We start from the raw sequence: 26,684 nt of genomic DNA, 5'->3' as shown, positions 1-26,684 counted from the left end.
ACATTATCCCCAAAAATATTAGTTATTAGATAAAATACCGTACATTGTATAAAAAGATACAACTTACAAGTACTCACCTAAGAATTAAAACTCCACCGATCTGGATGTCTGATTCCACTCTGCGGGCAACTGAGAGAAGACTGGCTGACCTACATTATCCCAAAAAATATTAGTTATTAGATAAAATACCGTACTTTGTATAAAAAGATACAACTTACAAGTACTCACGTAAGAATTAAAACTCCACCGATCTGGATGTTCTGATTCCACTCTGCGGGCAACTGAGAGAAGACTGGCTGTCCTATATTAACCCCCCAAAAAATTAGTTATTAGATAAAAAAACCGTACTTTGTACAAAAAGATACAACTTACAAGTACTCACCTAAGAATTAAAACTCCACCGACTGAGCTCGATAGCTGCAGTCGCTTAAGTGTGGCCAGTATCCAGTATTTGGGAGATAGTAGGTTCGAACCCCACTGTCGTCAGCCCTGAAAATGGTTTTCCGTGGTTTCCCATTTTCACACCAGGCAAATGCTGGGGCTGTACCTTAATTAAGGCCATGGCCGAATCCTTCCCATTCCTAGCCCTTTCCTGTCCCATCGTCGCCGTAAGACCTATCTGTGTCGGTGCGACGTAAAACAACTAGCGAAAAAAAAACCTCCACCGATCTGGATGTTCTGATTCCACTCTGCAAGCAACTGAGAGAAGACTGGCTGACCTACATTAACCCAAAAAAATATTAGTTATTAGATAAAGTACCGTACATTGTATAAAAAGATACAACTTACAACTACTCACCTAAGAATTAAAACTCCACCGATCTGGAAGTTCTGATTCCACTCTGCGGGCAACTGAGAGAAGACTGGCTGACCTATATTATCCCCAAAAATATTAGTTATTAGATAAAATACCGTACATTGTATAAAAAGATACAACTTACAAGTACTCACCTAAGAATTAAAACTCCACCGATCTGGATGTCTGATTCCACTCTGCGGGCAACTGAGAGAAGACTGGCTGACCTACATTATCCCAAAAAATATTAGTTATTAGATAAAATACCGTACTTTGTATAAAAAGATACAACTTACAAGTACTCACGTAAGAATTAAAACTCCACCGATCTGGATGTTCTGATTCCACTCTGCGGGCAACTGAGAGAAGACTGGCTGTCCTATATTAACCCCCCAAAAAATTAGTTATTAGATAAAAAAACCGTACTTTGTATAAAAAGATACAACTTACAAGTACTCACCTAAGAATTAAAACTCCACCGACTGAGCTCGATAGCTGCAGTCGCTTAAGTGTGGCCAGTATCCAGTATTTGGGAGATAGTAGGTTCGAACCCCACTGTCGGCAGCCCTGAAAATGGTTTTCCGTGGTTTCCCATTTTCACACCAGGCAAATGCTGGGGCTGTACCTTAATTAAGGCCATGGCCGAATCCTTCCCATTCCTAGCCCTTTCCTGTCCCATCGTCGCCGTAAGACCTATCTGTGTCGGTGCGACGTAAAACAACTAGCGAAAAAAAAAAACCCTCCACCGATCTGGATGTTCTGATTCCACTCTGCAAGCAACTGAGAGAAGACTGGCTGACCTACATTAACCCAAAAAAATATTAGTTATTAGATAAAGTACCGTACATTGTATAAAAAGATACAACTTACAAGTACTCACCTAAGAATTAAAACTCCACCGATCTGGAAGTTCTGATTCCACTCTGCGGGCAACTGAGAGAAGACTGGCTGACCTACATTATCCCCAAAAATATTAGTTATTAGATAAAATACCGTACTTTGTATAAAAAGATACAACTTACAAGTACTCACCTAAGAATTAAAACTCCACCGATCTGGATGTTCTGATTCCACTCTGCGGGTAACTGAGAGAAGACTGGCTGTCCTACATTAACCCAAAAAATATTAGTTATTAGATAAAATACCGTACTTTGTATAAAAAGATACAACTTACAAGTACTCACCTAAGAATTAAAACTCCACCGATCTGGATGTTCTGACTCCACTCTGCGGGCAACTGAGAGAAGACTGGCTGACCTACATTAACCCAAAAAAATATTAGTTATTAGATAAAATACCGTACATTGTATAAAACGATACAACTTACAAGTACTCACCTAAGAATTAAAACTCCACCGATCTGGATGTTCTGATTCCACTCTGCGGGCAACTGAGAGAAGACTGGCTGACCTACATTAACCCAAAAAATATTAGTTATTAGATAAAATACCGTACATTATACTGTAGGAGTTCATAAATACTTCATACAGACATATATTCCTACAGTATGGTACGGTGAGGTTCATTTTCCTTTACACATAGGCATAGCAAAATGAACACAAAGAAAACTGTTCTGATTTACTAAATATCCACATCTGGCTGGAAGGGGTGACTAGTCTTAAGGAAAATAACTGATAGGAGCAGCATTGTCAGATACGTGGTATTAGAACTAGGACGTTGATATGATAAATAATAATGTTATCATTTTTACGTCCCACTAACTACTTCTGTGGTTTTCGGAGATGCTGAGATGCTGGAATTTTGTCCTGCGAGAGTTCTTTAACATCCCAGTAAAATCTACCGACATGAGGCTGATGTATTTGAGCACCTTCAAATACCATTGGACTGAACCAGGATAGAACCTGCCAATTTGGAGTCAGGAGGCCAGCGCCTCACCATGTGAGCCACTCAGCCTGGCAATATGATAAATAATCCATGTACAAGAGTGTTACACTATTATTGACATATGTTCTCATACTTCAAGGAATGTCTAAAGTACCACCCACTCTGAAAGTTCATAATACTTTCCATTTCTTTTTTTTTTTTTTTTTTTTGCTAGTTGCTTTACGCCGCACCGACACAGATAGGTCTTATGGCGACGATGGGACAGGGAAGGGCTAGGAGTGGGAAGGAAGCGGCCGTGGCCTTAATTAAGGTACAGCCCCAGCATTTGCCTAGTGTGAAAATGGGAAACCACGGAAAACCATTTTCAGGGCTGCCGACAGTGGGGTTCGAACCTACTATCTCCCGAATACTGTTTCCATTTCTTCTTAAAGACCAGCCTACTTGCCATTCTTAGAACAATTAAGGTAGGACAACAACAGATCGATAAAGAAAAATGACATAAGAGGAGTAGTACGCAAGACGAACAACAGTACAACTAGATTCTCAATCAAAACTCAGTTGGAAACTTTAATTGATTTCACCGATTGTTGAGAATATCAATTTGACATGACACTGTTTCACAGAAACACCTGTAGAAAGGTGAAGAAGCTCGTGACCACAACTGGTAGGAGGATCTGTAGGAAAAAAAACCCCAGCATACTAGTGTTTGTTTGTAGTAATTAATATTAGTGATATTTATTTTATTTTACATACAGTTGTTCCATAGATTGTGTATTATATTTCACATAGGTTAGTTTTTCATTTTAGCCAGCCTCGCAGTGTACGGGTAGCTTGCCTGCCTTTTACCAGTAGGCCCTGCATTTGATTCCCGGCCAGGCCAGGGAATTTTACTCGGAACTAAGGGCTGGTTCGAGGTCAACTCAGCCCACTTGATTATAATTGAGGAGCTACCTGACGGTGAGATGGCAGCCCCAGTCTAGAAAGCCAAGAAAAACGGCTGGAAGGATTCGTCGTGCCGACCACAAGACACCTCGTAATCTGCAGGCCTTTGGGCTGAGCAGCGGCCGGTTGGTGGGCTGTAGCCCTTCGGGGCTGTTGTGCTATTAAAAAAAAAGTAATTAACTTTGTTTCGTATCTGGGTTTGGAGAAACAGAAAAAAAAAAAAATGCATTTTTTGGTTTGAATATCTGATAGAATACCTGCAGCATCTTCTTACATTTACATTCGAATACGTAATAGACACGATATTTCGCATAGCACTTCCCTTTCACCTGTCACAAAAATATCCACAGCCTGTTTCCAGTCAGGAATCATGAGTTATTAATATCATTATAGCTCCATCTTGATGGTCACAATTATAGATTGAATTTTCCCACTTGATCAATACTTTTAATTAAGTATTGATTAGGTGAGAAATCTCAATTTATAATTATGACTGGGTCAGGAATGGAATGAATGAAGCCTCCATCTAGTGGCGAGGATAGGAATTGTGCCGGCTGCTGAAGACTGTTGGACTCATCTCGGGCAATGATTAATGACTGACAGATGAAATGAAATGATACTGGAGTGTGTTGCTGGAATGAAATAAGACAGGGACAACTGGAATACCCAGAGAAAAAATTGCCCCGCCTTCACTTTGGCCAGCGCAAATCTCACATGGAGTGACTAGGATTTGAACCACGGAACACAGTGATGAGGGGTTGGCTCGCTGCCGCCTGAGCCAAGTAGGCCCCTACACCTATCACCAGAGAAACAATTTCTTTAAATAATGAATACAATGCCGGTAGCATTGTCCAGCTCCCTGGCTGATAGGTCAGCACATCGGCCTTCAATTCTGAGGGCTATCAGTTCCATTCCCGGCCAGAGTTTTCAACTGGTTAAGTCACTTAATTAATTAAATTAATTCAAGTAAATCAATGGAAAGATGCCAACAGTTCCATTCATGGTGTGGCACTCGAACAGGTATCTTCGGAAGAATAATATCCGAGGGTGACTACTGTCACCAAGATATCAAGGGTGCGATTTGGAATGGCAAGAGCAGGGTCTACACAGTGCCTTGAGCCTAGAGCTGAGGAACCGATTTCTTAAGATATTAATTTTGTCAGTGGTGTTATACTGTGGAGAAATGTGGATGCTGAATATCAGTTTCACTAGTCCTATTCACATATTTGAAATTTGGTGTTGGAGACATCTGCTTAAGATTCCTTAGACAGACTGAGGTACACAATCGAGTTGGTGAAGGAAGTGTACTGCTTGGAGAACTTTGTGAAAGACGAATTGCCAGGATTGGGCACACAGCGACACACAGGCTTACTACAAGACATAACAGAAACAAAGGAAGAAGACGGCATATTTTCATTGTAATACCAATATAGTTGGTCCGTTATTGGACATTATAATTTTCCAGCTAACTCATTCTTGGTTGCCAGCGTTTCGCTCCAGTGTGCTAAGTTAGGCTCATCAGTTGGTAAATAGCACACCTACCAAGACGCATGGCTAGTGCATACCGTGGAGGCCACTGCGTAGGCTACTTTGAGCCACCGACCCAATGCTATAAGAGCACTATGAGACACTTTGTCTCATATTTGATGGCAGGCACTGCCGGTGGCTCCAAGCAGCCTATACAGTGGCCTCCACGGTATGCAATAGCCATGCGTTTGGTAGGTGTGCTAAAATTTACCAACTGGTGAGCCCAACTTAGCACACTGGGGCGAAACGCTGGCAATCAGAAATGAGTTAGCGGGAAAATTTATAATGCCCAATAATGGACCGACTATACTTGTATTATTTTACTCATTCAGACCAAATATTTCGGAACTCCTATGGGAATCAACCTCTATATCATTTTCATTGACCAACAGAAGCAAGAAGTGGGAGTTCACACTTTTGGGACATTACAATAGAAGGCCCACTGCCATGACAACTGTTATTAGAGGAGCAAACCAGCCACACGGCTGATACACTACAGGGTGGTGCACAAATAGTGACACATTTAATTTTAGAATAACAACCTCATTTTTCACAGAACAATCATTAAATTACAAGTAATGTATGGCGTGTTCAGTCCATATTGTCAACTTTGAACAGTTTAAACATATTAACATTAAAAGTTCCACCTTTATATGACTTACAAAGGTTTTTATTCTTAAAGCGAAGTTAAAGGTACATGTTTCGCTTCTCTTGGCGACATCTTCAGCCTAACGAAGCACGAAAGTTAAATTAGCATAACAAAAAAAGGTGTTATATAACTTACATGTCCACAGCAACTTAAATTTAACTGGTCTTAATGTGCCATTTGTCAGCAAAGTGGTGACGTGAAATCCACTTGAAACGTCGCCACAATCCTCTATTTGCAACTAGTGTTGTGGCCTCATTTAGTTCTATACCTCTTATCTTTAAATCGTTAGAAACTGAGTCTAACCATCGTCGTCTTGGCCTGCCTCTACTTCTCATACCCTCCATAAGAGTCCATTATTCTCCTAGGTACCGTAACCTATCCTCCTCCATTCGCATCACATGACCCCACCACCAAAGCCAGTTCATGCGTACAGCTTCATCCATCGAGTTCATTCCTAAATTAGCCTTTATCTCCTCATTCCGAGTAGGGTAGGGAGGGGTAAATATGAGACACACAGAAGGTGGGGCAAATAAAAGACAAGCTTATTATGAGCACCATTTACTAGGGAGAAAAAATGTATTTGATTCACAGCATTCTTTAATATGCATAGAAGCATATCCTACAGTGAAATCATATAAAATAGATTTAATAGATCTGCATCAAATTAAATTTTGTATGCATGAAAATTTTGGCAGGAAAACTTTCAAATGTGCTTGCCAAACTTCTCCTGTTATTTTGTATTTGAATAGTTGGCTGCTCTGTTTTTATGCTGAAAGGCATCTAGATTGGTTTATCTTTGGAGTGCTACCAAATTAATAGTGAAAAGTGCGGTTTCCAGATTTCCTATTCAGTTTAAAAAGTAAATAATCAAGAGGAGGAAAAAAAGATAGTTCAGAATTAGCCTAGGCCTATATTGATACTAGTGAAACTATTAAAGAGAAATATTGTTTTCCACAGCCTGTTGATGAAAATTCTCAGCCTGTTTACAGTCATTTGACTGCGTCAGGAATGGATCTAGCGATGAGGATAGGAATTGTGCCAGCTGCCGATGTCGCACTCCTCTGGGACGATGATTAATGAATGACAGAGAAATGAAATTATATTGGAGAGTGTTACTGGAATGAAATATGACAGGGAAAACACAGGGTACCCGGAGAAAAACCTGTCCCACCTCCGCTTTGTCCAGTACAAATCTCATATACAGTGACCAGGATTTGAACCACGGAACCCAGCGGTGAGAGGCAGGCACGCTGCAGCCTGAGCCACGGAGGCTCTCACAGCCTATTGATGTATTTGAAGAATGTTTGCAGGTTAACTACAATGTTTGTTTTCAGTATTTTCTTGAACTGTTAATTGTCATAAATTAGTGCCTGAATCACATCCCCCATTATTTACTTCTTGTAAAAACTGACTTTTGTTGGAGAAAATCATAATTTTTTTCAGCACATTATACTAAAAGAAAACATGCTGTGTCTCAATTTTTGCACTCATATTGCTCTAGGCCTTTTTTGTATGGAGATATAATGCTGTCTTTTATTTGCCCCCACACTGCCTTCTTTTTACCCCAATTGTCGGGTAAAAATAAGACACAGTTTTACTTTTTTAAACAGAGAAGTATATATACTGGAGCAAAATTGCTTTTAAAATTGAATTCAGCATGCCATTTAACATCATTTTAATCACTTACAATAATTTAAATATATTTCTTCATATTCCAAAAAGTGAAAGTTTTCTTTTTGTCTCATATTTACCCCTCCCTACCCTACCCTCCTGCCATTGTTCCCACCTGTTTGTACCAGCAGTCATTCTTGCTACTTTCATGTCTGTTACTTCTAACTTATGAATAAGATATCCTGAGTCCACCCAGCTTTTGCTCCTGTAAAGCAAAGTTGGTCTGAAAACAGACCAATGTAAAGATAGTTTCGTCTGGAAGCTGACTTCCTTCTTACAGAATACTGCTGATCGCAGCTGCGAGCTCACTGCATTAGCTTTACGACACCTTGATTCAATCTCACCATATTACCATCCTGGGAGAACACATAACCTAAATACTTGAAATTATCGACCTGTTCTAGCTTTGTATCACCAATATGACATTCAATTCTGTTGAATTTCTTACCTACTGACATCAATTTAGTCTTCGAGAGGCTAATTTTCATACCATACTCATTGCACCTATTTTCAAGTTCCAAGATATTAGACTGCAGGTTTTCGGCACAATCTGCCATTAAGACCAAGTCGTCAGCGCCAAACTGCTTACTACATTTCCACCTAACTGAATCCCTCCCTGCCATTTTATACCCTTCAGCAGATGATCCATGTAAACTACGAACGACCAAGATGAAAGATTGCAGCCTTCTCTAACCCCTGTAAGTACCCTGAACCAAGAACTCATTCTACCATCAATTCTCACTGAAGCCCAATTGTCAACATAAATGCCTTTGATTGGAACATGGTTCTTGAATGAGGTTGATAATTTGTGATGGCACTCCATATCGCTTCACTTCCTTCCACATAGCTTCTCTGTTGATCAAATCAATCGAAGTCGATGAACGATGCATAGAGGTGTCCACTCACCACACTGCTCCAGAATTATCCTTAAGGAGCGATTCGATCAAAAGCCTGCCTGTTCCCGTCGGAGCCTCAAGTTGATATACTCCTTAATTCTGTTCAGCAGAACTCTGATGAAGACTTCGGTAGGGATTGAAAGAAGCGTAATGCCCCTCCAGTTGTTACAGTTTGACGTATCACCCTTTTTTGGCAACTTCACCAGCAACTCACATCTCCAATCTGTTGGCATTTCTCCATTAACCCATATCTTCTCAAATAGCGGCTGCAACATATTGGCAGTGGTATCCATAACAACCTTCATGACTTCTGCTGGAATATTGGCAACTGCTGCTGCCTTACCAATATGCAACTCTCTCAGTGCCCGCCTGATTTCCTCCACTGTTGGAATGCAGACTTTAATCCTTGCTCTAGGTGGGTTTCTTCTTCTTCTTCTTCGCCTGCATCTACTTGCTCCTCCAAGGAGTGGTTTAACACAGCAGAAAAATGTTCCTGCCATTGCTTCAGTTGATCCTCAGAGTTTGTTAGGAGGACACCATCTTTGTTTCTGACTGGATGGTTTTTCTGCATCTGTTTCCTTGCCAGAATTCTGGTGATGGTATAGAGTTCTCCAAGATTTCCCTTTCTGGCTGCCTCCTCTGCTTGTTGAGATAGGTCATCTATCCATTTCCTTTGATCTCTCCTCGCACTTCTCTTCACTTCCTTATCCTTCGCAGCATAATATTTTTATTGCAATTCTGCCTTCCTTGCTCGTGCCTTGCATGCGTTCATTACTTCCTTTATCTGTTTCCTTTGTCTGATAATTTCCCATGTCTGGTCAGTCATCCAGTCTTTTTTCCTCCTGTCCTTAAAACCCAGGATATTTTCACTTATTTCAGTAAATGCAGATCTAGTCTTCACCAATTTTTCCTCAATAGTTTCATCCTCCAGCTCAGCGAGTGCTTGAAATCGGTTCTTTAGTTCTATCCTGAAGGCTTCTTTCACATTTCTGTCATCCCTTAGATTTCCAACATCATATCGCTTCCTTATCTGCTCTGTCCTTCTCTTTTGTGCCTGGATCTTCATTCTAAAGGTAGCCACAACAAGATGGTGATCACTACCAATGTCCGCACCTCTCCTGTTTCTCACATCCAACAACGAACTCCTCCACCTTTGTCTAATAGTCACATGATCTGTCTGGTTTTCTGTCCTATGATCCGGTGATACCCATGTCACTTTATGGCACTCTTTATGTGAAAATACAGTACCACCAATAACCAAATTGTGGCTTGCACAGAAGTTCACAAACAGCTGTCCATTCTCATTTTGTTCTCCTAAACCATGCCTTCCTATAATATGTTCAAGTCCTTTGTTGTCCTGTCCCACTTTTGCATTCAAGTCTCCTCCAACTAGGATGATATCCTTCCTTTTGTGTATCTTAACCATATTATTAAGAAGTCCATAGAACGCCTATTTGTCTTCCTCCTCTGCCGACTCTGTAGGTGCATAGCATACTATCAACACAACGTTTCTAATATTGGTCTTAAAACGTGCCACTAATGTCCTCTCCGTCACTGGGTACCACTCCACAAGGCTCCTCTTGGTCTCCTTGTCCAGTAATATATCCACACCTCCATAACTCGCTCTGTCGCCCTCGGGTCTTCCAGAGTATACAAATGTAGCTCCATCATGGGTTGCCAATTCCCCAAACTCACTCCATCTCACCTCACTCAAACCTAGGATGTTCAGACCATAACTAACCAGCCGGGCTGAGTGGCTCAGACGGTTAAGGCGCTGACCTTCTAACCCCAACTTGGCAGGGTCGATCCTGGCTCAGTCCGGTGGCATTTGAAGGTGCTCAAATACGACAGCCTCATGTCGGTAGATTTACTGGCATGTAAAAGAACTCCTGCGGGACTAAATTCCGGCACCTCGGCGTCTCCGAAGACCACAAAAGTAGTTAGTGGGACGTAAAGCAAATAACATTATTATTATCAGACCATAACTCTTCATACATGCCACTGCCTGTTGTACCCTTCCACTTTCCCGCAGAGTCCTCACATTCTATAACCCAATTTTCGTTAGCCTTTTCAAGCCAAGTCCGGTTCTTCATTGTTGATGTTTCTGTAATAAGGTAATTCAAGGTTGTGCAAATAATTGGCCCACAGCACCCGAGCTTGGTGGTGAGGCTGCCACCTACGCCTCCAAGCCTTCTGTTTTCTGTTGGGGTAGTCTCCCTTAGCCTTTGAAGATCCCTCTTCACCACAAGGCAGTGGTTTTCCTCTTTAGTTTAGCCCAAGAGAAAGGGTGCAAGAAGGGAATTAGAAAGAGAAGTTGAGGGAAAGAGACCAGTTGGAAGACCGAGAAGAAGATGGATGGATCAGATTTGGAAGGACATTAGAGAAGCTGGATTGGATGTGGTGGAAGTAATGGAGCAGGAAAAGTGGAAGGACAGAAAGGAGTGGAGGAGGCTTGTTAACCACATCCGGGTGACTGGAATGGGACATTGTTGATGATGATGATGATGAGGAAGGGTTGGCTCCTCCGCCAACTTTGCCATACCAAAGGTCTCCATCTCCGCCTCAGTTGCTGTTAAGGACTTCACCAGAGCCCCGTTAGCCGTTACTTTTCGGGGTTCTTGTAAGGCCTTCACAGCTACCGTAGCACTCCTGGGGCGCACAAGGTCCCCACTGTACTTCACCCTTACAGGATGACCCTACTTCGTACCGCTGCCCGTCCCCCATGACGTGGACAAGAGGTTGGACTTATGGGGAAAGGCTCTGTATATACACAGAGTATATTTTAAGACTTCAGAGCGGAGTACTGAGGCATAGGAGTCCAGAGAAGCAGCGACAGTGAGCGCAGTCCCACAATGGTGAGCGTTCATACTCATTTCAAATAGGCAGCATAATTACGCCTATAGAAACCAAATGAAACTGAACTTGCCAGCTATATACATGCGTAGGACAAATAAATAAATAAATGAAGGAAACAAATAAACTAGTTAATGAAACTGAGCTCACCAGTATTTACAGATGATGTTGAAAGTTATCTTGTTAAGCTGCAATGCAAGCTTCAAATTTTATGAGATTCAGAAACAGACTTTGCAGTTTCAGAATTATTCTTCTAAACTTTTCCTTTGAGAGTTCCCTATAGATAAAATTCACATGTGCTTAAATCAGGCGAACGAGGGGACCATAGGCCTTTAATGAAGATCTCATCATCATCAAACGCTTCCTGCAACTGCCGCATAGAGCTACACGCCATACGGCTCTCACACCATCCTACTAGAAATAGCCATAGGCTACCTTTTTTTCTTCTTCAGTCAGTTCAGCAAAAAATGGTGTGAATGCTGTGAATATAGTGGTTGAAAGTAATCATGTCCTGAAAAAATATCTGATCGATAATTCGTTGGGCACTAATACCGCACCATACACCCACACCTTCAGATCATGGAGAGGTCTTGGCTATAAAATGTGTGGGTTCCCTGTATCCCAGATCCTATTGTTCTGTGAAGTGACATAGCCACTCAAATGAAATCATGCTTCATCACTCATAAAAAGAAAGTCTGGATCCACTATACCATCGTGGACACTGTTCATCAAACAAAACTCCCATGGCACTACAGCCCTAACAGTCCTTGGCCTACCAAGTGACCACTGCTCAACCCGGAGGCCTGCAGATTATGAGACATATTGTCAATGTGACAAATCCTCTCGGTGATTATTATTGGCTTTCTAGATGGGTCGCCATAGCTTGATTCTGTGCTGAACCACTAGTCCTGATTTTTCTCTCTTAACCTGTGTGTCATGGTTCATGGTGTGGGTTACTGTAGTCACGTCCTCGTTCGTGAACCATGGGCAACGGCTGAGTGGCCTAGAAAGTGGTCCTGAGAGTCGGGATACCAGTTGCTAAGGAATGGGAATGGGCATCTCGGACATATTCTGAGTCATGGCCCTCCTTGTGCTCAGGCGGCTAGGACTATACAATTCACCGGTGGTCCATAACCTGTTAGAGGGGAGATCCTCACTTGTCCTATGTGCAAGTAGGGTAGCATCCTGCTTCATAAACTTACCAAGTTCAGAACATTTTAGGCAGGCCTCGGATGTATGGGAGTAACGGAGTCCCACTCCCATTTGACAGGCGAGGGACTCCTTGGAAACAATTTGGTGAACGAAATGGAATTCGATGGGGAGCTATCAATATTAAAGAGGCTTATGGAAGAAAGAAAGTAGAACTGGCTGAGTCAGCAAAGGGGATGCATCTGGATGTGCTAGGAGTAAGTGATATTCGGGTAAGGGGAGATAACGAGGAAGAGATAGGAGGTTATAAAGTGTATCTGATGGTTGTTAGAAAGGGAAGGGCAGAGTCTGGGGTAGGGCTCTTTATCAGGAATACCATTGCACGCAACATAGTTTCTGTTAGGCACATAAATGAGCGAATGATGTGGGTAGATCTGTCAGTTGGAGGAATTAGGACAAGAATTGTCCCGTGTATTCACCATGTGAGGGTGCAGTATGAAGCACTGAGTGACATCGTGGTCAGGGTCAACGGCAAGGATAGAATAGTGCCAATGGATGATTTCAATGCGAGAGTTGGGAAAAGAACTGAAGGATACGAAAGGGTGATTGGTAAAAGTGGGGAAGATATGGAAGCTAATGGGAATGGGAAGCGTTTGCTGGAGTTCTGTGCTAGTATGGGTTTAGCAGTTACGAATACATTCTTCAAGCATAAGGCTATTCACCGCTACATATGGGAGGCTAGGGGTAACAGATCCATAATAGACTATATCTTAACCGACTTTGAATTCAGGAAATCTGTTAGGAATGTACAAGTTTTCCAGGGATTTTTCGATGATACAGACCACTATCTGAACTGTAGTGAACTAAGTATCTCTAGGCCTAGGGTAGAGAAAGTGAAATCTGTCTGCAAACGAATAAGGGTAGAAAATCTCCAGGACGAGGAAAATAGACAGAAGTACATGGATATGATTAGTGAGAAGTTTCAAACAGTAGACAGTAAGCAGGTTCAGGATATAGAAAGTGAATGGGTGGCATACAGGGATGCTGTAGTAGAAACAGCAAGGGAATGCCTAGAAACAAGTGTGTGTAAAGATGGGAAAAGGCGAACATCTTGGTGGAATGATGAAGTGAGAGCAGCTTGTAAACATAAAAAGAAGGCCTATCAGAAATGGCTCGAAACAAGGACCGAGGCAGACAGGGATTTGTACGTAGATGAAAGAAACAGAGCAAAACAAACAGCTGTTGAATCCAAAAAGAAGTCATGGGAAGATTTTGGTAATAATCTGGAAAGGCTAGGACAAGCAGAGGGGAAACCTTTCTGGACAGTAATAAAGAATCTTAGGAAGGGAGGGAAAAAGGAAATGAACAGTGTTTTGAGTAATTCAGGTGAACTCATAATAGATCCCAGAGAATCACTGGAGAGGTGGAGGGAATATTTTGAACATCTTCTCAATGTAAAAGGAAATCATCCTGGTGGTATTGCGAACAGCCAAGCTTATGGGAAGGAGGAAAATGATGTTGCTGAAATTACGGTTGAGGAAGTGGAAAGGATGGTAAATAAACTCCATTGTCATAAAGCAGCAGGAATAGATAAAATTAGACCTGAAATGGTGAAGTACAGTGCGAAGGCAGGGATGAAATGGCTTCATAGAATAGTAAAATTAGCATGGAGTGTTGGTAAGGTACCTTCAGATTGGACAAAAGCAGTAATTGCACCTATCTATAAGCAAGGTAACAGAAAGGATTGCAACAACTATCGAGGTATCTCATTGATTAGTATACCAGGCAAAGTATTCACTGGCATCTTGGAAGGGAGGGTGTGATCAGTCGTTGAGAGGAAGTTGGATGAAAACCAGTGTGGTTTCAGACCACAGAGAGGCTGTCAGGATCAGATTTTCAGTATGTGCCAGGTAACTGAAAAATACTACGAGAGGAATGGACAGTTGTATTTATGTTTCGTAGATCTAGAGAAAGCGTATGACAGGGTGTTCGCTATACTGGGGGACTATGGAATTAAAGGTGATTGATGCGGTCATGCGGAACGTAACGCGAAATGTGAAAAGTGGTATCCAGTGGGGATTGGCTAATAGGTTGGAAGACCTAGACTTCGCTGATGATGTGTGTCTCCTGTCTGAGGCACATGGTGAAATGCAATCAAAGTTTGAAGACTTGGTAAAAGAAGGGAAAACGGTGGGACTAACGATCAACTCAAAGAAGACCAAGGCCCTAAGGACTAACACCAACAAACTAGATCCATTTGTCTTCAGCGATGAACCTATAGAGTATGTGGATAGTTTCACCTATTTGGGCAGTGTAGTTACCAAAGATGGAGGAGCAGTACAGGATGTCTCTCAACGTATACGAAAAGCAAATGGTGCCTTTGTTCGACTCTACCCGGTATGGAAGAACAACAAAATATCTATCAGGACCAAACTTCGCATTTTCCGAAGTAATGTCAAGGCTGTTCTATTATATGCGTCCGAGACCTGGAAAGTGACTAAAGTGATTACCTCCAAGTTGCAGACCTTTGTGAACCGTTGCTTAAGGAAGACTCTAAACATCTACTGGCCGGAAGTACGGTAATCTCCAATCATGAACTATGAAGAAGGACGGGTGAAACCGAGATGGCCATACAGATAAAGTGGCGGAAATGGAAATGGATAGGACATACGTTGAGGAAAGGGAATGAAACCATCGAGAGAGAGGCACTGGATTGGAACCCGCAGGGTAAAAGGAGGAGAGGAAGGCCCAAACAAACGTGGCGAAGATCTGTACACATGGAGGCAATGGAAGAAGGCAGGACCTGGAGAGAGGTGAAGAGGTTGGCTGGCAACAGGATCAGATGGAGATGCTTTGTTGATGCCCTATGTTCCACAAGGAACAACAGGAATTAAGTCAAGTAAGTCATATACAGAGCCATGAAACTACACCCAAGCTTCTGCAGGGATATGTAGTATGTTTCACAGCTCTCGGCCTCATCACCACCTCTGTTCGTTCTTGCAATATACCCACAATCAACCAACACCCTGGACCTATCTTGATGTTCATGTCATGCTAACTACGGTACCAAAAACAGGCATGATGGCCAACACCAACCCCACAAAAATGTAATGATCCATTAGCACTACATAAGCTGTGAATTAACAACAAATGCATGTACCTAAAATAAATTGCAAGAAACTGGGTAAAGCTTCTGTTGAGCCTTCGTGAAAGGCAAGTTACAGATCTAACATGGCGTGGCTTGGACGATGTCACAACATGCTACACAAGGCTGCCAGCTTTAGGCCAGCAGGTGACAAGACCACTGGAACGGGGGCAAGTAAAGAGTATCTGGGAGCATAAATTCCCATGTTAGGGCCGCAAACAGGTTAAGAGGTCTTCAGCATCCCCTGGAGTCTTGCTAAATGTGACAAAAAGTGACAAAGTGGCAAAAAGTAAAGTTGCAAACAATAAACTTCATGACACCCACGTTTCTGCATTGATGTTCATTGATCAGAAGCTGTCTATACAATTTCAAGGTCCACTTCAATTAATTAATTAATTAATTAATTAATAAGTGCATACAAACGTTCATAGAGAATTGTGGGTGGTTAGTCTCTGCTATAATCTAGTAAGGTTCTCTTGCAATTCTTGCACCAGGAGAAGTGATATTTGTCACAGAACTGATCACACAAACTACATCAACAGTCTTTGTTGGGTTCATGGTATTTCGTATTCTTGCATATTCTGTGGTACAATCCATGTATTGCCTGCCTTGTCAGTGCAGAACGCATGTCGTGGTTTTCTTTTGTCCATCCTCCATCATTCATGGCGTCTGTAGAGTAGAAATTTTCTTCTATTTTCATCCGCTTGTCTCGTTGGAGGGTCAGTAGTTTCCTCTTTTGACTGGTTGATGGCAGCATTAAGTGACATCTCAAGTCCTCAATGAAGAAGGTTTCTCTTGCAAGTTCCTATGCAAGCCTTGAGGGCGCGTTTTTTGCTATTCCGAGGGCTCTTTTTAGGAAGCGGGCTATTACTTTTTCTATTGTCTCTAGATGTTTGATAGTTAGGAATTCCCAGATCAGTCCTATTTTAGCGCTGAACAGAGTCAGTGTCAGGGATGGCTTCATTATATTCTTCAGATCGTACATGGCTCTTATTGCAGCAGTTACTCTTTCCCTGATGTGGATTCTGTATGATGTTCCTGATGCTTGTAGAGTTAGTCCTAAGTATCTGAATGAATTTACCAGATCTATTTGTTCTGTTTCTAGTAATATCTTGTCTTCTGCTGGTACCCTGCCCCCTTTTTGGAAAACTATATAACTTGTACGTTTTTTCCTGGTTTATGACAAATTTATTGTTTTCATTCCAAATGTTCAGTTTATTCAAGGCTTCTTGAAGGTCACCTTTGGTCTGCAAACCTAGGACCATGTCATCAGCGTACATACAGAATAAAGAAATTTTCCCAAAGACGACTTGTTAATCAACAAGAGGAGTTTAAACAGTTATACTGTGAATTTTAATACAGACAGAAGCAAGAAGATTTTATGACAGACAATTTACTGAGTTTCTTAAATAATGTTTTCACCCAATCATGATACCCATCATTTTACTTATCCATTAATAGATTTTTAATTGTTATTCCTTGGGGTGACATAATACTAATGAATGATATAGATGAAAAACTGGAAAATATTAATTCTCATATTCATGGACTTTACAATAAGCATGCTCCTAAGCGCTGTGTGAAAGTAACATGCCCGCCCTGTCCGTGGCTGACAACTGAAATTAAATCTCTGATGGCTCAGTGTGATTCGTTACATAGACATTACAAACGAAATTTATCAGCTGACACATTTGAACAATACCATGTACTGCAAAATCGAATTAAACAAATTATCCGCAATAAGAAATTCGATTACTTCCGGCGTCTATCCAATAACAATAAATGCTGGTAGTACTTGGTGACAACTTCGTCCATTAGGTATTGGAAGGCCTCCTGTGAACCATGCTAAACCAGAAATACCGCTTGATGAGATTAATAGACACTTTTCAAAACATACTTTTACTCCTGAACACAGGCCACCATCAAGTCTATAATACGACAACAATCATCTGATCGCCCACGTTTCGAATTTTGAACTGTTTCACAGTCTGAAGTGAGACGAGTACTGATTTCAATTAAATCTCATGCAACGGGGGCTGATGAAATCCCTATTTTCTTTATTACTAACATTCATCATCATCATCATCATTTCCCTTTATCCAGCTGTAGCCAGGTAGGGGCAAATATGGTTCCTCTCCACTTTCTTCGGTCTTTCCACCACTCCTCTTCCAACACTGCGTCCCAGTCCAGGTTTCTTTCTATAATGCTGCGTTGGATGGTATCCTTCCATCTCAATCGTGGTCGTCCACGGCCTCTCCTTCATTGGATTTGCATTTCCATCACCTTTTTTGGCATTCTTTCGTCGCTCATTCGCTTTATGTGCCCAAACCATCTTAGTCGGCTCTTCTCTATTCTATCATTCATTTTTTCCACTCCAATTTCTTCCCGGATTTTCTCATTCCTTATTTTGTCTCTTCTACTCTTCTGTATCATACTCCTCAAGAATTTCATTTCGGCTGCCTGTATTCGACTCTCATCCTTCTTTGTCATTGTCCAAGTTTCTGCTCCGTAAGTTGTTATGGGTATGTAATACATCTTGTACATAGTATCCTTTGCTTCCATTGGCACATCTTTGTCCCATAACATATTTCTTACACTATGATAGAAACAACTTCCAGCTTGAATCCTTTTACTAATCTCAGCATCCAGTCGAGCATTCTCCATTAATTCACTCCCCAGGTATTTAAACGTTTCCACTACTTCCAGGGACTTGTCTGCAAGTCTAATCTGACCTTTCCCTTCTTTCTCCCCTCTAGTCATAACAAGAGTTTTACTCTTTTCTACACTTATTTTCAATCCACATTCTCCAATCTTCCCATTCACCACATTCAACTGTTCTTGAACCTTCCTGTCGTCTTCTCCCCAAATCACAATATCATCTGCAAATAACATCATGTTCATTTCTCTTCCTCCATATGCTGCTTTTGCCATTCTCATGATGTCATCCATTACTATTGTAAACAGGATTGGTGATAGAACACTTCCCTGTCTCAGCCCACTAGTTATTTTGAACAAACTTGTCCTGCCAACTTGTGTTTGCATGCAACTACACCATTCCTTATACAATGCCATGATCATTTTTATTAATTCCTGTCCAATTCCTTTTTGCACCAGACTGTCCCAAACTTTCGTCCTAGGGACACTGTCATATGCCTTTTCAATATCAATGAATGTCATCACCATATCATTCCCGTACTCCCAATGCTTTTCCATTAGTTGTCTCATAATAAAAATGGGCTCTATTGTTGACCTTCCACTTCTGAAACCAAACTGATTTTCCTGTATCTGCTTCTCAACCCTCAACCTTATTCTACTTTCCAGTATCCTTTCCATTATCTTAGCAACATGGGATATTAGAGTAATTCCCCTGTAGTTCTTCAAAACTTTCTTATCACCTTTTTTGAAAATTGGGATGATTATTCCTTTTTGCCAATCCTCAGGGACCTCCTTATTCTCCCAGACATTCCTGAGAACCCTAACATTATGGATATAATATTGCCGGTTATTACTGACTTATTTAATGCATGCCTCTCCCGTAGTTATTTTCCGACAAAGTGGAAAGATGCACAAGTTGTCCCAGTTCCAAAAAGGTCGCCAGCTAATGTAGCATCTGACTTTCGTCTTGTGGAAGACGAAGCATACAGGTGTCCCACAGGGATCTGTGCTTGGACCTCTTCTGTTTACTCTATATATCAATGATATATCTTCTCAGTTCAGTAACTGTAAGTATCATTTATATGCAGATGATCTACAAATATATTATCACTGTAAAGCTATTGATATTGAGTTTGGAATTCATCCGATGAATTCTATTTTAAATCTGATTAGCTCCTATTCTAATAAGAACTGTTTATTAATTAATCCTTAAAAGACACAAGCTATTATAATAGGGCAACAAAGGCAGTTAAATAACCTTAATAAGAAGTTATTGCCTTCACTTTTGCTTTGTGGTGTAGCTATACCATTTCAGAAGTCGGTAAAAAATCTTGTGATTATCATAAGTGACACACTAGATTGGAGTGAGCACATAATAAGCATCTGTAGGAAAATTCACTCGTCACTTCACCCTCTCAAAACCCCCCAATCACTTCTTCCACTAAGCTTGAAAATTAAACTTATCCAGACCCTCATATTTCCCATACTTAATTATTGTGATATTGTAATGATAGATGCCACCATGGAACAGACATTAAAATTACGGAGGGCAATGAACTCATACATTAGGTTTATATTTTCAATTAAATTTTCAACTCATATCTCCCCCTATTATGAAAATCTCTCCTGATTAAAAATTGATAAACTACGACATCTTCACATTGCAACTCTCGTATTTTGTCTGTTGAATGAATCTAAACCCCAGTATTTATTCTCAAAGTTTAATTTCATCTCCTCCTGTCATGAACACAACACACGATCGACTACTACACTCTCAATTCCTGTGCATCGCTCATCTTCATTTAACCACTCCTTTCAAGTGTCTGGTGCAAGGCTATGGAATTCCCTACCAGTTAGTGTTAGGAATTGCACTTACTTAGCTTCTTTCAAGCGGTCTTGCCGAGATTACCTATTAAATGTATAACCAGCTTGTATGATTGGCAGTATGAATGAGGTTAGGATTTATATTTTGTTATATTATTTCATTATTCTGTTATATGAAGTTTATTAGATATGTGGTTAAGTGTAAGAGAGGGCCGTGAGCCTTAACTTCGCCACAAATGAAGGCATGAAAATAAAATAAATAAATGATCACAAAAGGTCAAAACATGTACCAAAGAAAATATGACTAAATTTATCTCTTAAATTGCAAGTAGGCCTATTAATGTATCAAGCATTGAAAGGTGGACCTAAAATTAAAATTTGTAAGAACTGAAATGGGCGTACACCATGACAACTTGAAACTGAATGGTTTTCTTATTTTCAACTAAGGTGCAGGCAGCCTTGTGGGCGCACATGATGTGAGCTCTATCGGAGGCAATAGAAAACCCAAGCTTTCCTTTACCATTAAGCATACAGCAACACAGAAAAAGGTTGCAAATCTGAGATTTACAATGCACCCATTTTAATTCTCCCATGTGCTTCTAGGGGAAGGTTGGTGGGTCCCTAGCAAGCAAAAAAAAGTAGGATCCCTCTTCTACGCTACTTCAGGTATCGTTTTACGTAATTTTTATATGCTTTTTCACCCACTTAACCTACAAAGGCTCTTGGGAAGTAACGATTGAAGTCGATGACAAGGACCTGCAGCTCAATTAAAAGCAACAAGTCACTGACCTACACTCTCTTATTTTCTCACATACTGTATTTAGATACTACAGTAAAACTCTTGAACAGTTGGTACCACTACCATTCTCATTCACTGGAAACTACTCATCTCGACCAATTGTGAAATTTCAATGTAGTCCTATATAAAAGCCTGAATGAAGACTAATCCCTTATCTCTCTTTCTTAGCATTAATCCCGACTTGCAGGGTCTGCTGCTTTGCTACATCTCCTCCATTTCTGTCTGTCGTTGACATCTTCTGGTGTTAAGCCAACACTGTGCATGTCTGCCCTGATGTTGTCAGTCCATTTCTTTGCCGGTCTTCCTCGTGGTCTTGTTCCCTCTGGGTTGATGTGGAGCGCTGTTTTGGCAACTGAGTCGTCCTGTTTTCTCATGACGTGGCCGTACCAGCGGAGAGGGGCTTCCCTCACTTTGTCTATGATGGGCGCAACACCAAACCATTGCCGGACGTCCGTGTTCCTTATGTGATCACATCTGGTCAGCCCCATGGACCATCGAAGCATCTTCATCTCCATGGTTGTCAACATTTGCTCCTGTTGTTTCGTCATGGGGCGACATTCAGTCCCATAGATCGCTGCTGGCCGTACCACACTCTTATAAACTTTTGCCTTTAGATATTGAGGCATCTTTTTATCGCAGAGAACTCCAGTGACCTGTCTCCACTTGAGCCAAGCTGCATTTACCCTCATCCGAGTATCAGGAGTGGTGTCACAGTTTGAGGTGACGACGGATCCCAAGTACTTAAATTGCATGGTCTTCTGCAGGTCTTCTTCGCTGATACTTATGGTACCTCTGTTTTTTTTTTTTTTGCTAGGGGCTTTACGTCGCACCGACACAGATAGGTCTTATGGCGACGATGGGATAGGAAAGGCCTAGGAGTTGGAAGGAAGCGGCCGTGGCCTTAATTAAGGCACAGCCCCAGCATTTGCCTGGTGTGAAAATGGGAAACCACGGAAAACCATTTTCAGGGCTGCCGATAGTGGGATTCGAACCTACTATCTCCCGGATGCAAGCTCACAGCCGCGCGCCTCTACACGCACGGCCAACTCGCCCGGTACCTCTGGTTTGGGGGCCACATTCCAGGTATTCTGTCTTGTGGATATTGAGGTGCAGTCCATTTTCAGCCAGTCTGTCCTTCCACGTTTGAACCTGACGCTGGAGTTCAGGACGGGTTTCTTGTGCAAGTACCACATCATCGGCATAAAGAAGGGTCCAGGGATGTGAAGTCTGTATGTCAGCTGTTGCCGTATCCATGCAGAGGATGAATAGCAATGGTGAAAGGGCAGAACCTTGATGAACACCCACAGTGATATCGAAACGCGGAGAGATTCCAGCATGACTCCGGACGACACTAGTGGAATTGCGATACAGAAGTTGCACCCAGCTTACATACTCTTCAGGGACGCCATGACAGCGAAGAGCTCGCCAAATAAGTTCGTGTGGGATACGGTCAAAAGCCTTTTCTAGGTCTAGAAATGCCATGTGTACACTCTTCTGTCTCTCTCTGTGCTTTTCCATCAAGAGGCGTGTGGCATGGATAGCATCGATGGTACTGCATCCCTTAACAAATCCACACTGGTTTGGTGTTACAGAGACAATACATCTGAGTCTGCTGTCAAGTACACGTTCAAAGATCTTGAAAGTATGACAGAGGAGTCGTATAGGGCGATAGGTCGAGCAATCACTCACATCTCCTTTACCCTTCCAGACTGGAAACCGTTGTGCTAGTTGTCCATGAGTCTGGAAGCTGTTTCTCGGCGATGATTTGGTTGAAGAGTGAGACAAGGAACTCTGAAGTAGGCTTTCCGAGCATTTTCCAGATTTCCGCTGGTAAGTCATCTGGACCAGTTGGTTTTCCATTTTTCATTTTGCTAATGGCAAGCATTACTTCCTCGGATGTAATTGAGGGAACAGGGCCTATGATAGGATCAGGACTAGAAATTGGTGGATGCGTAAATTCTTTGTTGCTGATGTTATTAAAGTAATCTGCCCAACGCTGGAGAATGGATTGTTGATCTCGTAGCAGTTTGGCGTCGGCTCCCTTGATGTGCATAACGTGTCCAATGTCCTGAGTTGAACGGTGACGGGGCTTAGCAAGACGATATATACTGTTTTCTCCTGATGGTGTGTCGAGCTGGTCGTATAGTGACTGGTAATAATGGTCCTTTGCTGCAGCTACAGCTCTTTTTGCTGCAGATTTCAGGTCGCGATATTGCTTAAGATCAGTATCAAGACGTGAGTTCCACCAAGTCTTGTAGGCTATCTTTTTCTCCTTGATTGCTTGCTTGACTTCGTCTGTCCACCACCAGGTTTGTTTATCAATATATTTTCGTCCGGGTATGGTTTTTTCCAACGTTTTTGTCGCCGCCTGATGTATCGGTTCCACAGCATCTTTCCACATGTCTTGAACCGATTGATCGGACTTCACGGAGAAGTTTGCCAAGGCTGTCATCAACTCGTTTCGTTGGGCATTCATCCGCCACCACTTAATTCGGTCAGGTCCAGTCTTAGGTTTAGGTTTGGGTTGTGTAACATTGCTACGAATATCGAGGACAAGCAATCGGTGTTGAGGGTCAATGCTGTCATACGGAATTACTTTAGTGTCCGTTAACAGCTTAAAATCTTGTTGACGGATTAGCCAATAATAAATCTGAGTAGCATGACCACCGCTTGTATAAGTAGCCAGATGTGTTGGCCTCTTTTTAAAATATGTGTTGGTAACAATCAGATCATGAGCCTCTGCGCAATCGAGTATCCGACATCCGTCATCGTTTCGCACACCAAACCCATGTCCTCCATGGCATCGCATATATCCTTCTTTGTGAGACCCGACATGTCCATTTAAATCTCCTCCAAGAATAATGGACTCATCACCCTCGGAATTGCTCGAAGGAGGGCATCCAGACTGTTCCAAAATTCATCCTTCTCATCCTCAGTGCATCCAGTTTGAGGTGCATAGCAAGATACAATGTGGGCAGTGATGGAAGTTGAGTCAATCTTGATAGACATAAGCCTATCTGACATCCTGTTGACACTGGTGACATTGTTGCGATAGTTCTGGTCGACGACTATTGCTACACCATTTCGTGTACTGGTACCATGATAGATGAGTTTGTAGCCATCTCCGATTTCTTTTGCCTTTGAACCTTTCCACTTGGTTTCCTGGATGCAGGCAATGTTGACATATCTGTTTTTAAGCATTTCTGCTAGTTCACGATGTCGGCCTGTCAACGTACCAATATTGAGAGTAGCAAATCTCAGTAGTTGTTTGGGTTGAACTAGCTTCTTTAGCCTACCCCGTCCATGAGTAGGTAACCCTTGCTCATTTATCACGTCACTCGAGCGTAAGTGGCGCGCGTCGCTTTGAGGGGACGCCCTAGTATGTTCCGAATTTAGAAGAGACGTAGCCATAGATGCGACAAATGATTCCTCAACCGACGGGTCGCTTCGTCTGTCGTTGAGGGCATTTTATAGCTGCTGCCAGCATATAATTAGGCCGCCCCTAACCTGGAGAACAGACGCCTTTTGTAGCCGCCCCTCTGGGGTACAGACGCTGCAGCTCAATGGTATTTCAGCAGCATTTCCTCTGCTGAGGGCCCATTACCCTCCCACAAGAGCTCATCCGCCCGAAGCCGTTGGCTCTTGTGGGGAGTCAGGTTATTTTCCGCCGCCCAACACTCGGCGTCGAGTCCCTGGCTGTACGGTCTACTCGGTTACCGTAGCATGGCAAGCATGGCCAGACAGTAGAAGACTAATCCCTTATGCTCTACCATAATTACAGCAATATTATGGCAGAGTATGCCGAATCCATAGAGCTACCTCAATTGAGAGGCAATAGTAAAATAAATTATATGCGATCTTTATATCAAAGGCCTCTTTCCTTTACCATTAAGCTTAACAGTGATTTCATACTTTTTCTTACATAAACATCGTCAATGACGCACTCTTAACGGTAATGCCTGATAAACCGTAATATAGTACTTACAGCAGCAATTATTATTCAGTGCAAATCCATAGTTGATGTTGATATTTCTTGAATGCGCAAAGCCATATCTCGACACTCAAACAGGAGTATTTCAGGTTAACAATACTACACACACATTCATTACTGAATAATCATATCAACGATATTAACACTATATTATTTACTATAACACACGTGTGTAAACAGATTAAAAATTTGCAGTATCCTCAGAATGCATGTAAATATGACTTCTTCTTCTCCTTCGTCTTCTTCTTCTTGTTGTTTACAACTCGCAGCCAGTAGTGAACGGGCTTGTTATATCACCCAGTTCCAATACTTGTAATAAATCACACTGTAACCAGGACGAATAGGCACCATGCAGATAGATCGAAATGCTACTACTAGCGTACATAGTGGCCCGTTCTGAAACAAGAGGTGTGGCGCAGTGCGAGAGTCTCATTACAACGTGTGTAACATCCGAACAAGTTGCGGGTTTAAAGCGATTCAATTCGGGGATCTAAGTGAATCATCATGCACTAAAGGAAGAAACCTTGTTGTCAGTGGCCACGTGAACGGCGTTGAAGAGTTAATTTCGAATAGTTTCGGATACATCACAGGAAAAGTCACCCGACAAACGCCTGGCAATTTGCCGCCTTATATCGTGAAACTAGAGGCAGGCAAGGTGTAGTTAGGTAAAAATTTATATAGTTTATTTAGTAAGGATTAATTGATGCATGTTTGCTAAGTTGTACGCATTTTTATTTTGTGTTCAGGTTGACCAGAATCGTAATATCTCTACCAGCGAATGTTCCTGTCCTGCCGGCGCCAGAAGAACTTGCAAACGCGTAGCTGCGGTAGTGTATTGTATAAATAATGGAAGTGTTGTCTCCAAAACAGACCGCCCGCAACAGTGGGGAAAACCGAGCCCGAAAACAATGTCAACAGAAAAATATAGAAAAGGCAAACGCGTAGAAGAACTGTTCGGTAAAAAGACTTTGAGGACATCTCTTCCCCTCCTTCGAATTATCTGAGGATATTTTAAAACACATCCCTTGCAGTCTTCGTACAAAGCATCGAGCAGAAGCAAGTACTGAAATCGAACAATCGTGCAGGGCCGTAGTCACCTTATTGATAGACAGGGTATTGAATGATGTGGAGAGAGAAGAATGAGAGGAAATTGTGACACAGCTATCACATTTACAAGTCTCTAACGACGTGCGCTTGCCAGACAAATACACCTTTCGCACAGTGAGTGACGAAATGTTTTTTACCAGCAAAGTGCAGGTTGATACAGATCATATAATTAAAATCTCCCTGGACACTCTATCTCAATCAGGAAGCCCTCGATGGTTTCAAGAAAAAAGATAAGAATATCTGCTAGCACGAAAGCAAATCGGATCAAAACTAGGCGACATAACTTTGATACTTTTGCTCTCGCATTTGTAAATGAATCTCCAATTGGGGGAGCTGCTTTGAACATTCTTACGGAAGTGAAATGGAAAGTGAAGCAATAGAATGCTATGGAAGTTCATTTGTTGTTCGTATTATTCGATGAGGTTGCAAATTCGTTAACACGCAACACATAGACGATGTCATCCACGTGTGGAAAAAGTTCTGTTCGCAATTTCTGTAAAATATTGTATATTTTGATTCTTTGAATACACCTTTCTACGTGAATTCTAACACTCGCAATATTGTAAGTACTCTCAACTTCCTCAGCTGTTAATCTCCCGTCGTGTAAGAACGGTGGTGTCACGATTATGATACCGCAGCCAGATAAGTTATTTCTGATGCCTAAATCCTTTATCAGCCATGACCTCATCGCCAGGTTGAAGGAAAGTAAATGAATGAGTCACTAGCTCTTCCACCGTAACATTTAGATTTTAGCGATCATACCATTAGGCGTGACTGCAATTAAAACTTTTGCAGTGTAGCAACCCTTGTATTGAGAATAGAAATACAATCTCTT

The 26,684-nt window shown here is 41.8% G+C and overlaps 1 long non-coding RNA gene across 2 annotated transcripts; it reads right to left on the bottom strand.

Moving 5' to 3' along the window:
• Positions 1-80: 80 nt before the first annotated feature.
• LOC137502960 (uncharacterized) lies at positions 81-24,955 on the bottom strand. Of its 2 annotated transcripts, XR_011018958.1 has the most exons (6): positions 24,737-24,955; positions 2,134-2,206; positions 1,103-1,596; positions 800-872; positions 383-719; positions 81-301 (listed from the first exon to the last, which is right to left on the bottom strand). It is a non-coding gene; the product is annotated as an uncharacterized lncRNA (long non-coding RNA). The 2 variants fall into 2 exon arrangements; XR_011018959.1 differs by lacking the exons at positions 81-301; positions 383-719; positions 800-872 and having other exon boundaries at positions 955-1,175; positions 1,257-1,596.
• Positions 24,956-26,684: the final 1,729 nt, after the last annotated feature.

Source organism: Anabrus simplex, chromosome 14, assembly GCF_040414725.1.
Source record: "Anabrus simplex isolate iqAnaSimp1 chromosome 14, ASM4041472v1, whole genome shotgun sequence".
NCBI lineage: Eukaryota > Metazoa > Arthropoda > Insecta > Orthoptera > Tettigoniidae > Anabrus > Anabrus simplex.
This window is presented reverse-complemented; position numbering and strand designations above follow the sequence as displayed.